The following is an 8573-nucleotide window of genomic DNA, read 5'->3' as shown; positions in this document are numbered from 1 at the left end:
CATGTTGACCAGGATGGTCAACATGGTGAAACCCCATCTCTACTAAAAATACAAAAAATTAGCTGGGCATGGTGGCACGTGCCTGTAATCCCAGCTACTCAGGAGGCTGAGGCAGGAGAATTGCCTGAACCCAGGAGGCGGAGGTTGCGGTGAGCCGAGATCGCGCCATTGCACTCCAGCCTGGGTAACATGAGTGAAACTCCGTCTCAAAAAAAAAAAAAAAAGAAAGTCAGTCGTTCTGACTGGTTGTGTAACTTAGTGATGTGCTGTCCTGGTAATAATATGTAAAAGAGCATCTCTGTCTTCTCAAAGGTATAAATACTGGTGAGCATTTTTGTTAAGCTAGAGGTCTCACTGCCTCTTCTTCCCTTTCTCCCAGGCAAACCTGGGTGTTGACACTGGTGTCACAAGATCAAAATTGCCTAGATGTACCCAATAAATATATACACCTACTATATACCCATGCAAATTAAAAATTAAAAATTTATTTTTTGAGACAGAGTCTCCTTCTGTCGCCTAGGCTGGAGTGCAATGGCGTGATTTCAGCTCACTGCAACCTCTGCCTCCTGGGTTCAAGCTATTCTCCTGCCTCAGTCTCCAGAACAGCTGGGATTATAGGTGTGAGCCACTAGGCCTAGCAAGTTAAAAAAAACTTTTTTTTTAAACTGCCTAGAGGCTGGTGCCTGGAGAGTTGGATTAGAAAGAATGTGTGATTACATTAAACCACTAAGATTTGGAAGTTGCTTGTTACTGAAACCTAGCCTACACAGACTTTGCTATACTTCTTTTTTATTTTTTAGCAACAGGGTCCCACTCTGTCACTCAGGCTGGAGTGCAATGGCACAATCATGGCTCACTGCAGCCTTGACCTCTTGGGCTCAGGCCACCCTCTCACCTCAGCCTCCCAAGTAGCTGGGACTACAGGCATGTGCCACCATGGCTTTTTTTTTTTTTTTTTTTTTTTTTTAACTTTTTGTAGAGACGGGGTCTCGGTATGTTGCCCAGGCTGGTCTCGAACTCCTGAGCTCAGGCAATATTCCTGCCTTGGCCTCCCAAAGTACTGGGATTATAGGTGTGAACCACCATGCCTGGTCTAGATTTCTTAAGTGAACACAGGCTTTGTTTAGAAATCTGTGATGGTTTTATTTATTTATTCTGAGACAGAGTTTTGCTCTGTCACCCAGCCTGGAGTGCAGTGGCATGATTTTGGCTCACTATAACATCCGCCTCCTAGGTTCAAGGGATTTTCCTGCCTCAGCGTCCTGCGTAGCTGGGACTACAGGTACGTGCTACCACACCCAGCTAATTCTTTTTTCTGAGATGGAGTTTTGCTCTTATTGCCCAGGCTGGAGTGCAGTGGCACGATCTCAGCACACTGCAACCTCCGCCTCCTAGGTTGAAGCGATTCTCTTAGGATTACAGGTGTGCACCACCACACCTAGCTAATTTTTATATTTTTCGTAGAGATGGGGTTTCACCATGTTGGCCAAGCTGGTTTCGAACTCCTGACCTCAAATGATCTAGCTGCCTTTGCCTCCCAAAGTACTGGAATTAGAGGCGTGAGCCTGGCAGAAATCTGTGCCAGTTTTTTTTTTTTTTTTTTTGAGACGGAGTTTCACTCATGTTACCCAGGCTGGAGTGCAATGGCGCGATCTCGGCTCACCGCAACCTCCGCCTCCTGGGTTCAGGCAATTCTCCTGCCTCAGCCTCCTGAGTAGCTGGGATTATAGGCACGCACCACCATGCCCAGCTAATGTTTAGTATTTTTAGTAGAGACGGGGTTTCACCATGTTGACCAGGATGGTCTCGATCTCTTGACCTCGTGATCCACCCGCCTCGGCCTCCCAAAGTGCTGGGATTACAGGCTTGAGCCACCGCGCCCAGCCAGCTGTGCCAGTTTTAAATGGCTTCATGTTAAGTGGAATTTCCCCAGATGCTGGCTGCCCTTGGATACAGACGCCTCCAGGATGCAGCAAGTGTCTAAACAGGTGAGCCCTGCCATATCCATGACAACATTCCATCTAGGAGTGCAGCTGGCCAGCAGCAACCCAGAGAGACAAGCAGGAGCCAGCTGCTGGTGGGAAAAAGGAAAAAGGCCTTGAGAGGCTGTGCCCAAGGGATAATACCTTTATGAGGTCACAGCCTGGCCCTTGGATTTACTGGGCTGGAAACTCCATCTTGACAGCAACCTGTAAGTGAACAAAAGTGGAGAGGCTGATTCATGCTTTCACATAGCAACGAAAGGTAACAGCTAATGTTTACTGAGCACTGGCCATGTGGCCAGCATGTGCCAAATCCATTTGTTCATTCATTCACTCATTCATCTGTTCTATAATTATTTACTGAGTTTCCAGTTTACGCCAGCCACTGGGCAAATAGCAGCAAAGGAAACAACACAGCCTCTGCCCTCAGGAAGCTTGTGTTCTGGTGGGAGAAGAGAAGCTAACAAACAAATGAGCAAGGAACTGCTGAACAGGTCAGATGGAGACAGTGCTATGGAGGACAATAAAGTACCACAGGAGAAAACAGGATGCCACAGAGGGCGGCGGGTCACCATTCACACAGGGTGGTTAAGGAGGGCCTTGCCCAGAGGGAGACATCTGAACAGAGACCCAAAGGAAACCAGGGAGCAAGTCTTCAATACCTGGGAAGGAGTCCCCCAGGCAGAGAGCTTTCTATGCATTATCCTATTTAGTCTATACTACAGTCCAGGAGGCAGGTTCCAGAATTATCACGCCTTCATTGGAGAGCATGGCATTTGTAGTTTTGAAAGCGGGCCACACAGGTATTTCCAGTCCTGTGTGCTTTTTGGAACCCTGTCACCCCTCCTCCCAGGAGTCAGGGTGTCTGTTTGACCCCCTGTGGATCTGGGCAGAGCTGTGACTGCTTCTACCAACAGAGGACGGGCAGAAGTAAGGCCAGACGACTTCCAAGGCTGGGTCATAAAAAACAACTTGCACCTGGCCGGCTTGCTCGGAATGCTCACCCATGGAGCCCAGTTTCCATGCCATGAGGCAGCCTCAAGTAGCCCAGGCAGAGAAATCACACGGAGAGGCTCAGGAGGAGAGGTACTGAGGCCCGCGGCCAACAGCCAGCGTCAGCTGCTGCATATGTGAGTGGGCAAGTCCTCAGGCCACTGAGACCCCAGGCTTCGCCTTCCTGCTAAGCCACAGGCATCAGGGAGCAGAAACAGGCCACCCCACTGTGCTCACTCTGAATTCCTGGCACACAGGGTCCATGGGCACAACAAATGGTGGTTCTACATCACTGAATTGGGGGATAATTCGTCCTCTGGACTTAGTAACCAGAACAGGGGGCAGGCAGTCCTGGCTGCACAGAGGTTAAGTCACTTAATTAATGACAGCTCTCGTTTCGTGACAGTTCAGTACGTGCGGATCACTGTGCTAAGTTCTTGGGAGGTATTATCTACAGAACCTTCAGTCACCCTCTTCAAGGTAAGAATGATTTCTGAGAAGCAGAGGCTCAGAGAGAAAACGACTTGCCCAAGGCCGCACAGCTCTAAAGAGGCAAGGCAGGCACATGATTTTGTTTAATCTTTCCCTCCACTCTATGAGGTGGGGATGGTCATCCCATCTTTGAAAGCTACAAAATGATGCACAAACAGGTGAAAATTCTCCTTCCCCCAGACCCGACTAAGCTCACCTAGAAAACGATGGTGACAGGGCTGAAATCCAGAGCCCTGAGCCCCAAAGTCCACATTCTTTTTCTTTACTTTTTTTTTTTTTGAGACGAAGTTTCACTCTTATTGCCCAGCTGGAGTGCAATGGCATGATCTTGGCTCACTGTAACTCCCGCCTCCCAGTTTCAAGCAATTCTGCCTCTGCTTCCCGAGTAGCTGGGATTACAGGCGCACACCACCATGCCCAGCTAATTTTTGTATTTTTTTTTTTTAGTAAAGATGGGGTTTCACCATATTGGCTAGGCTGGTCTCCAACTCCTAACCTTGTGATCTGCTTGCCTTGGCCTCCCAAAGTGCTGGGATTACAGGTGTGAGTTACTGCGCTCGGCCACACCCATGTTCTTAAGCTGGTGCCAATTTATACAATGAAAATGCACACCTGGACTGTGTTCCTGGGGCAGCAGGTCAGAATATTCTTGCAGATTTGAATCTGGAAGCTGATGCTGGGTGTGGAATCAGGCCAAGAGGGTTTTTAACCATGTGCCAATCCTGGTTCTGACATCCTGCTCCTAGCCTGGTCTAGGCCACCATCCCTCCCTGTGCTACTGTAGCAGCTTCCTAACTAGACTTCTGGCTTCTACGCTTGCCCCTACAATCTATTTTCAATCTAGTAGCTAGAGGGATCCATTTAAAATCTAAATCAGACCCTGGCCCTGTCCTTCCTCTACTCAAAACCATATGGAGGGCTGGGCACAGTGGCTCATGCCTGTAATCCCAGCACTTTGGGAGGCCAAGGCAAGTGGATCACTTGAGGTCAGGAGTTCCAGGCCAGCCTGGCCAACATGGTGAAAACCCATCTCAATTAAAAAAAGAAACACAAAAGAAAATCAGCAAAAGAAATTACATGGTGGCGGGCACCTGTAATCCCAGCTACTCAGGAGGCTTTGGCACGAGATTCACTTGAACCCGGGAGACGGAGGCTGCCATGAGCTGAGATCGCACCACTGCACTCCAGCCTGGGTGACAGACCGAGACTCCATCTCAAAAATAAATAAATAAATAAAATCTAAGTCAGACCCTGTCCCTCCTTTACTCAAAACCGTATGGTGGATTTCATTTTAGACAGAATCAAAGCCAAAATTCCTTCCATGGCCCAGGAGTCTCTACATGAGTTGCCATTTCCCTGTCCCCTCGCTGGCCTCTCCCACCATCTCCCCTTGTTCACTCTGAGCCAGCCACGCTGGCTTCCATGCTTTTCCCCAGTTGTGACACGAACATTTCTTCCCCAAGACCTTTACGCTTGCTATTCCAACTGCCTGGAATGCTGTCCCCCCCAGAGTGCACACAGGTGACTCCCTCATCACCGTCTTCAGCTCTCTGTCAAATGTCACCTTCTCAGAGACCTTCTTGGACATCATTTTACTGGTTTTTTTTTTTTTTTAGACGAAGTTTCCCTCTTTTTTGCCCAGGCTGGAGTGCAGTAGCACAATCTTGGCTCACTGCAACCTGTGCTTCCCAGGTTCAAGCGATTCTCCTGCCTCAGCCTCCCATGTAGCTGGGATTACAGGTGCCCGCCACCACACCTGGCTAATTTTGTATTTTTAGTAGAGATGGGGTTTTACCATGTTGGCTGGGATGGTCTTGAACTCCCGACCTCAGGTGATCCGCCCTCCTCAGCCTCCCAAAGCACTGGGATTACAGGTGCGTGCCGCTGCGCCTGGCCTATTAGTAAAATGACAGCATTCTACTAATAGCATGTTTTATCCTCCTCACCTTGCTTTATTTTTCCTCACAGTACTTGTCACTGCCTGACTTACTCTGACTTACTAGAACGTAAGCTTCACAATGGTGGGGACTTTTGTCTGCCTTGTTTGCCACAGTGTGCCTACAGCCTCAAACAGGCCTGGCACAGAGCAAATGCTGGGTCTACGTTTACTGAGTGAATAAATCATTGTCTTCTTTGCAGAAGAAAACCTGCCAAGAAGGCAGAGGGGCCCCCAGCTGTGTCAGCATACATCCATCCTTCAGGGGAAGTTAGACACTGAGCAGGAGACTTCAAGCTCAGGGCCAGAATTATCTAGCTGGATGGTCCTTAAATAGACCTGCCACTTAGAAGCAGATAAGTATAGGGGTTAAGAGGATAAATTTGGGACATAATCTGCCTGTTTGGATCTTGCTTCTGCCACATCTTGTGTGATGGTGGGCAATAAAAATTTTTTTCTCTTTTGGGACAGAGTCTCGCTGTGTCACCCAGGCTGGAGAGCAGTGGCACAATCTCAGCTTACCTGCAACCTTCCTGGGTTCAAGCAACTCTCCTGCCTCAACTTCCCAATAGCTGGGATTACAGGCGCATGCCACCATGCCTGGCCAATTTTTGTATTTTTAGTAGAGATCTGGTTTCACCATGTTGGCTCCTGACCTTGTGACCCACTCATCTTGGCCTCCCAAAGGAAGGATTACAAGCATGAGCCACCGTGCCTGGCCAATTTTTTCTAAGAGACAGGGTCTTGCTGTTGCCCAGGATGGAGTGAAGTGACTCTGTCTTAGCTCACTGTAATCTCCACCTTCTGGGCTCAAGCAATCCTCCCACCTCAGCCTCCCAAGTAGCTGGGATCACAGTCGCAGACCACCTTGCCCAGCTAATTTATTTCCAATTTTTGAAAAACACCTCTTTGCCTGTTCCTCCACTTGCAAACTGAGAACAGCAGCAGTTACCTCTTGAATTTTGAAGTTTAAGGTACCTGACACATATTGTACATCTGATTAACATTAGCTCCACAAATGATTCGGTTCCATCAATTTCTAGCCAGTGAATTCCTCCCCCAGAACTTTCACACATGCAGTAGTTCCCTTGGCCAGGAACGTGCTTCCCACCACTTTCCCCTGTGGCTTATTCTTTCATTCAGGTCTCAGCCTAAGAGTTCTTCCCTGACCACCTTATATAAACTGCATTCCCTAGCCACTTTTCTCTCTCCCTTCCCCTTTCCTCCTTAATTTTTCTCCTTAGCACTTAATGCATCTAACATATATTGACAATTCCTTTTTCCAATCACCTGGTGCCAGCTGTGTTTCAAAGTTCAGAATTTTGAAGGTTTTGTAACATTTTTATTTTATTTACTTAGTTTGAGATGGAGTCCCGCTCTGTCACCCAGGCTGGAGCACAGTGGTGTGATCTCAGCTCACTGCAACCTCTGCCTCCTGGGTTCAAGCGATTCTCATGCCTCAGCCTCCAGAGTAGCTGGGGTTACAGGCGTGCGCCCATGCCCAGCTAATATTTTTGTATTTTTTTGTAGAAGTCGGGCTTCATTATGCTGGCCAGGCTGGTCTCGAACTCCTGAACCCAGGTGATCCTCCTGCCTCGCTCTCCTTAAGGGCGGGGATTACAGGCGGGAGCTACTGCACCAAGCCAAACTCCTTGGATTTTAGAACCTATTACATATTACAACATTGGTGGGTTCCAGGGCAACTCTCCATAAGCAGGTATGTGATTTACACAACAATATCTTAAAAATTCTAAATAGTCACACATCAGTTCGGAGTGGGTATTGCCAGCAAACAAGTTCAAAGCCAGGTGAGGCTGGGCTACCAAGTAAGTTGCCAAACAGAGAAAAAGACCTTTCAGTTTTTACAATGTTTTGGATTTTAAAGTTATAGATAAGGGATTGTAGACCTGCAAATATTTTTTAACACTTCTTTTTCAGTGTCTGGCATCCCCAGCCACCATGAGAATGTGAATTAGCTGGGGCAGGATTTTTGTTTTAGACACTACTATAACATGGGCTTGAACGGTGCCTATTAGCCTAGGCATTCCAACGTAGCAATATCGGTGGCACGGAGCCTTCCGTATAGTACATGCTCAATAAAAGTAGATGCAAAAAAGAAAGGAGTCTCAGAGTGCTGAAGTCACCTACGCAATGGCCAGTTCATCACTCGAAACCCAAGGCTCCAACCCTCAGACCAGTCTTTATTCATCCATTTATTTGACTTATTCAACAAATGTTTACTTAACAGCTGCTGTGTGTCAACTACAGTATAGTGTTCCTCCTACACTTCGGGAGATAGCACAGCAAAAAGGCTAAAGGTCAGACCCCACCCCAGTGCAAGTGGAACGGTTGCCTAGGCGACAGAGCCTCCCTTCGGTCGCACCTCCCATAGAAACCAAGAGACGACGAGCTGCCCAGGCAGAGCAGCAGTCAAACTTCCCAAAAGCCCCACCCAACTCCGCCGTAGCCTTGCCCAACACGAAGCCCGCTCAAGAGCAGGCCAGTGAACCCCCCGACCCGGAACCGCCCTCATCCCGAACCCGGACCGCGACCGCGACCGCGACCGCGACCGCGACCGCGACCGCGACCGCGACCGCGACCGCGACCGCGACCGCGACCGCGACCGCGACCGCGACCGCGGGGGCCCCCGCCTCCCACAAAGGTTCAGGCTGACGTCATAGGCACCCTGGCCGAGCTGCGGCTAGGAGGTCGGGGGACGTCCCGCCGCTCGGCCTCGCCTCCCCTCACCTCTGTACTTCGGGACGGGAGTGGGATTCTAGGCTTCCGCGGCCTGACCCTCGGATCCCCCGCAGTTACCAGGACTCACCTTCTCTGTTGGCCCGCGGAAACTTCCGCTGGGCGGAAAGCGCTGCGCGCGCATCCTGAGTCTGATGCGCCCGCGCAGGCGCCGCCGACTTCCCGGCGGCGACCGGCTTCACCTACCTAGGAACTCCATTTCCCAGATGCCTTCGCGGCAGGCCCGCCCTCTGATTCCACACGGAGAGGTAATTATTTCCTCATTGCTCATTCCCCCCCCCCACCCCACCCCACCCCACTCCGTTCTGGCCGCTTTGGAACGTTTCTGGTTCTACTGCGCATGTGTCTATGTGAAGCCAATCGGAATGCACCGTGAGCCCTTCTCAACTCCGCCCCTTCCATGCGTTTTCTCA

The 8573-nt window shown here is 49.7% G+C and overlaps 1 protein-coding gene across 10 annotated transcripts in view; it reads right to left on the bottom strand.

The window, feature by feature from the left end:
* Nucleotides 1-8573, bottom strand: part of VRK3 (VRK serine/threonine kinase 3) — a 49826-nt gene that overhangs the window by 41096 nt on the left and 157 nt on the right. For 5 of the 10 annotated variants that reach the window (XM_032264460.1, XM_032264469.1, XM_032264464.1 and 2 more), the window contains exons 1-2: nt 8231-8489; nt 2127-2189 (exon numbers count right to left, since the gene is read on the bottom strand). The gene's annotated coding sequence lies outside the window, so the exon portion shown is untranslated. Of the gene's footprint in view, nt 1-2126; nt 2190-5031; nt 5043-8151; nt 8490-8573 lie in introns of those variants that run through there. The other 5 variants (XM_032264462.1, XM_032264466.1, XM_032264468.1 and 2 more) reach the window with 3 other exon arrangements.

The sequence above is a fragment of the Sapajus apella genome, unplaced genomic scaffold (assembly GCF_009761245.1).
Source record: "Sapajus apella isolate SASKATOON/1434 unplaced genomic scaffold, GSC_monkey_1.0 scaffold144, whole genome shotgun sequence".
Classification (NCBI taxonomy): domain Eukaryota; kingdom Metazoa; phylum Chordata; class Mammalia; order Primates; family Cebidae; genus Sapajus; species Sapajus apella.
Note: the sequence above shows the minus strand (reverse complement) of the source record. Positions and strands in the feature narration are given on the sequence as shown.